Source organism: Callithrix jacchus, chromosome 2 (assembly GCF_049354715.1).
Source record: "Callithrix jacchus isolate 240 chromosome 2, calJac240_pri, whole genome shotgun sequence".
In the NCBI taxonomy this organism is placed as follows: Eukaryota; Metazoa; Chordata; class Mammalia; order Primates; family Cebidae; genus Callithrix; species Callithrix jacchus.
In genome coordinates this window covers 94,356,233-94,362,232 of record NC_133503.1, presented here as the reverse complement: position 1 = coordinate 94,362,232, position 6,000 = coordinate 94,356,233, and the positions used below count along the sequence as shown (strand labels likewise).

At 36.9% G+C, this 6,000-nt stretch overlaps 1 pseudogene; it reads left to right on the top strand.

Annotated features, from left to right (window-relative positions):
• Positions 1-1,158: 1,158 nt before the first annotated feature.
• On the top strand, positions 1,159-2,636 carry LOC100410531 (T-complex protein 1 subunit epsilon pseudogene; annotated as a pseudogene).
• The last annotated feature ends 3,364 nt before the right edge of the window (positions 2,637-6,000 follow it).

The following is a 6,000-nucleotide window of genomic DNA, read 5'->3' as shown; positions in this document are numbered from 1 at the left end:
GGAATAACTGAGAATACTATTCCTTGAGGAAAGGGGCCAAGAAAACGTTAGTTTTCAAGACCAAGGACACAGAAAGAAACTTCTGTTATCTGCCCATTAGTCTGGATTTGGTTAAAAACTAAATGCTCCCATGAAAAACTGGAACTTTAACCCTGCACTTGGTACACAGAATCCAAATTAACTCCACTATCTTCATATGAAATACCCAAGCTGGAAATTTAATATGAGAAACTGATTCTGGAATTGCTGGAACCCTGATTACTGTGGTAGAATTCTCCCAAAGCCCTCAGCTTACAGATTTTCACTTTGAGAAATGCTAACTGCTTAGCATATCTACAAAAATACAATGACAATCTACATGAGACAAGTATCCATCATGCAGTGGGCAGCACTACAATAGGAGGATCAGCACTCTAAGAACTTGAGATAGCATAACCAAAGGAGACCAGAAAGTGGAGAAGTTTTAAATGGTATATAGAAACTGAAAACAAGCAAACAAAAAATTGGTAAACTTGTAAAGAAGAAATAGAACTTGTAAAATAGAGATACAGGCATAGAAATTTTAAAAAACATAATAAATGTTAGCAGATATGATAGGAAGTAATATAATTTGTGAATAGAAGAAGAAAATTAGAATCAAGTACAGAGAGATAGAAGATATGTAAAAAGTTAAGACACAAGAATGGATTGAAAAAGTCTAACAATATGCTTAATAGAAGTTTCAGAAAAAAAGAATAAAGAGAATGAGAGTCCATACAAAGATATAATTTTCCAGAACTAAAGAAAGACATCAGTCCACAGATTAAACAATCATACTGTGGTAACAAGCAGAATAAATACATAAGTCCAAAACAAGTTTCATCATAAACTGCAAAATGCCAAAGATAGAAAATACCTAAAAGAAAATGAGAAAAAAAGAAAAGATTACTCACAATGGAACAAAGAATGACTGAACTCAGCAGCATTAGAGGCCAAAAGACAATAGACTAGCATCTTCAAAATTCTGAAGGAAGAGTAACTCCTGAGGCTGCACCAGAGCATCCATGGGGACCCTTGCCTTCGATGAATACGAACACCCTTTCCTCATCATAAAGGATCAGGACCACAAGTCCTGTCTTATGGGACTCGAGGCCCTCAAGTCTCATACAGTGGCAGCAAAGTCTGCAGCAAATACAACATCACTTGGACCAAATGGGCTTTATGGCAGATAAGGATGGATGCGACTGTAACTAATGATTGGGCCAAACCATCTTAATTAAAGCATGAGGGATGTAGATTGTCAGATTGCTGAGCTGATGGTGGAACTGTCCAAGTCTCAGGATGATGAAATTGGAGTTGGAACCACAGAGTGGTTGTCCTGGCTGGTTCCTTATTAGAAGAAGCTGAGCAGTTGCTAGGTGGAGGCATTCACCCAATCAGAATAGCTGATGGTTTTGAGCAGGTTGCCGGCATTGCTATTGAACATCTGGACAAGATAATTGATATTGTTCTTGTTGACATAAAGGGCACCAAACCCCTGATTCCAACTGCAAAACAATGCTGGGCTTTAAAGTTATCAACAGTTGGCACCAACAAATGGCTGAGATCGCTGTAAATGCCGTCCTCACCACAGCAGATATGGAGTGGAGAGATGTTGACTTTGAGCTCACCAAACTAGGTGGCAAAGTGGGCGGGAGGCTGGAGGACACAAAACTGATTCAGGGAGTGATTGTGGACAAGAATTTCAGTCACCCACAGATGCTGAAAAAAGTAGAAGATGGTAAGATTGCAATTCTCACATTTCCATTTGAACACCCAAGCCAAAAGCAAAGCATAAGCTGGATGTGACCATAAATTATAAAGCTCTTCAGAAATGTGAAAAGGAGAAATTTGAAGAGATGATTCAACAAATTAAAGAGACTGGTGCTAACCTAGCAATTTGTCAACGGGGCTTTGATGATGAAGCAAATCACTTATTTCTTTAGAACAACTTGCCTGTGGTTCACTGGGTAGGAGGACCTGAAATTGAGCTGATTGCCATTGCAACAAAAGGGCTGAACGTCCCCAAGTTCTCAGAGCTCAACGCTGAGATGCTGGGCTTTACTGGTCTTGTACAGGAGATCTCATTTGTGACAAACAAGGATAAAATGCTGGTCCTTGAGCAGTGTAAGAACCCCAGAGCTGTAACCACTTTCATTAGAAGAGGAAGTAAGATGACCATTAAGACAGCAAAACAATCCCTTCACGATGCTTTGTGTGTCATCCGCAACCTCATCCTCTATAACCTTGTGGCCTACGGAGAAGGAGCTGCTGAGATATCCTGTGCTCTGGCAGCTAGCCAAGAGGTGGATAAGTGCCTCACCTTAGAACAGTACACCATGAGAGTGTTTGCTAACATGCTGGGGTTGCCCCATGGCCCTTTCTGAAAACAGTGGCATGAATCCCATCCAGGCTATGACCGAAGTCTGAGCCAGACAACTGAAGGAGATGAATCCTCCTCTTGGCATCAACTGTTTGCACAAGGAGACAAAGGATGTGAAGCAACACCATGTCCTAGAAACCTTGATTGGCAAAAAGCAACAGACATCTCTCGCAACACAAAGAGAATGATTTTGAAGATCGACAACATTCATAAGCCTGGAGAATCTGAAGAATGAAGAAACTAAGTATACTGTGAGGTAAGATCCACTACTGTGATTAAATAAATGGATGTCTTGTGAGGCATCTACAGTTATTTATTACATTTGTAACAAACATAAGAAAACAGTGTTTTGAGTTGAAGTTGACCAACTGCTGCATAGAAAATATGCTAACATACAACAGTCAAGTTTAAGCCTGTGCATAGAGAAGATAAAGCACTTATGGTAACTGAACACCTGACCTCAGGTGATCTGCCCACCTCAGCCTCCCAAAGTGCAGAGATTACAGCCGTGAGCCACTGTACCTGGCCAGGATTCTATTATTCATCTTTATATACCTGACTCACTGCATAGTGCTTGACGGTCAATAAGTTTGTTGAGTATGTGAATTTACACAATAAATTCCCCCAAAACTTATTTCCCTTAGGTCATAAAGACTCTTTCTCCTATACTTTCACAACATTAGCAGGCCAGAAGAGTTTATGTTCTGACAATCTGACCCAACATTATTCTCTGATGTCATTTTATGCATAAAGTAGTTGAGGCCTAAAGAAAAGTCAATACATTCAATCAGTCAACAACACTATGAGGTATTAGGAAGATGACCAGCAATTCTAACTCTTATTTGGGTTTTTAGAACAAATTAAAATATTTCATTGTTTAAACATGAATAATAATTTTATTTTAATAAATTATTCCCTTTTATTAAATAAAAGTTACAAGATAATTAAAAAAGAAACATCACTTTATTTGTAAGGCCTTATTTAAAATGGCAGGAGAAAAGTTTCACAGGTTGAAAACTTTTTATTCTATTTTAGTAATCACTGCTATTAAAAATGAGTTAGAGCTGGGCACAGTGACCATGGAAGCTGAGGCAGGAGGATCACTTGAGGCCAAGAGTTTGAGAACAGCCTGGGCAGCACAACAAGACTCCATTTCAAAAGAAAAAAAGTTGTTGAGCAATCAGGTGAGTAGGAAAAAAGAATAATTTTAAGTGATAACAGACTTCTATTTTAACTGTCTCTTAGACATTTCCTTGTTTTGATGAAGGTGAGCTATAGCTGGTAATCAGAATCTTATGTCACTTTCTTTGCTACCTACTGAGTCATTTAAGAAAAGTTTTGTTGGAAGAGAAAAGGTGTTGCCTAAAGTAACTTTGAAAATATGTTTTGACTGTGTACTGTAAGGTTAAAGATGAAGTGTACTCCAGTAGGTAAACTTAACATAAATATGCTAGGTTAGCAATTCTGAAACCACTTTACATGTGTACTAGGGCTGAAAAAAATAGGGTGCAAATTATAATGAAAGTTAGGTTTCAAACTGGCAGAGAAAGACGTTACAAATAAACAAAAGGGAAAAGCTAGAATGAACCCATGGTACTGGATTAGGAGTTGTAGATAGCCTATCAACTCCTTTTATTTTAATTATATACAGAAAGATACAGAAATTATTACAGATATGTGTGTATACCTATGTTAGTCCACATTCATGTATTTCCTAGCTCTGTTCACTGAGGTCTAGAAGCCATGACATCCCGGTAACAAAAGCACGTTCAGCACTCAAATCTTGGATTGTAAATGCCATCTTCCAATGAAAGGAACAGGGCTCAGGCTCTTTGGAGAAATGACTGATTCTAGGGCTGGGCAGAGAAAATACAAGATGAGCCTGAGGCATCGTGATAGTGCCAGAAAGTAAAAGCTAAAAAGAAAAAAAATGGGAGCATGCCAAAAAGACATGGCTCCCAATGGCCAAAGCCAGAACAATTTGAGCAACAAAACAAATAATTACTGGAAAGTACCACCAAAAAAATAAAATACATATCTACAAGTAAACACCAAAAAATGACTAAATTGATCTCCCTTACCTTAGAATTCCAAATAATGTACGTAGATACCCTTCCAAAGGAAGTGAAGCTTAACTCCTCTCCCTGTGAGCAATGTTGGACTTAACGATTTGCTTCCACAGAATAAAATATTAAATGAGAAAACAGTAACTTCATAATGGAGAAACCTGGCACACACCATTTAAACCAAGTGATCAAGGTTAAACTTAGCAGTGGTAAGTCATGTTGCTATCATGTACATATTGATATGAGAAAGTTACCTCACTTTTGTGGTATTCTTCCATGGAAAACTATAATCCCAGTATACTCATGGGAAAATATCAGACAAACCCAAATTAAGAGATGTTCTACTAAATATCTAACCAGTACTCTTTAAAAATGTCAAGATCTGCAAAAACAAGGAAAGGCTGAGAAACTGTTAAGAGTAAAGAGGCATAATAATTAAATACAATGTAATGTCTTAGACTGGGTCTAAAACCAGAAAAGGGGCATTAATAGAAAAACTGGTGAAATCCAAATAAAGTCTGTAGTTAATAACATTGTACCACTGTTAACATCTTAGTTCTGACAAATGTTCCATGTTTATATAAAGTATTAACATTAGGGGTAGTTGAATGGTATATGTGGGAATTCTCTGTATTAACTTGGCAACTTTTCTGTAAGTCTAAAATTACTCCAAGGTTTTTTAAAGTGTTGGAGTAAAGAATCCAAACATTCTACAGCTCTTACTAATTTTTGTATTCTATCTGTAAAAAAAAAAATTCATAATTCAAATATATCAATATGATCAAAGTCAGTGATACAGGAAGAAAACTAAATATAGCCATGTATCACATAACATTTCAGTCAACAATAGACTGCACATACAGTAGTGGTCCTGTAAGATAATAATGGGGCTGAAAAACTTCTATCATCTAGTATTTACTACACTACACTTTTTATAATTATTTTAGAGTATAATACTTATTTTTTTTAAAAAGTTAACTGCAAAAACTTCCACAGGCAGGTCCTTCAGGATTTATTTCAGAAGCATTGTTAACCTAGTAAATGACAGCTCCCTGTGTTATTGTCCCTGAAGACCTTCCAGTGGGACAAGATGTAGAAGTGGAAGACAGTGACATTGATGATCCTGACCTTGCATAAGCCTAGGCTAGTGTGTGTGTTTGTATCTGTCTTTGACAAAGTTTAACAAAGAAAAAAATTTTTAAATAGCTTATAAAGATATATTTTCATACAGCTGTACCATGTGTCTTAACTGAAATTACAAAAGTCAAAATGTTAAAACAAGGAAAAGTTCATAAAGTAAAAAAGTTATAATCAGCTAATTTATCAAAGAATTTATTATAAATGTAGTATAGCTGTGTAGTCTAAATGTACACTTATAAAGTCTACGTTCTAGGCCTTCACATTCACTCATCACTTCCTCACCAACTGACCCAGAGCAACTTCCAGTTCTGCGAGCTCTGCTCATGTTAAGTCGCCCATTTTTTAAAATCTTTTAAACAGTATTTTTACTGTACCTTGTCTATGTTTAGATAC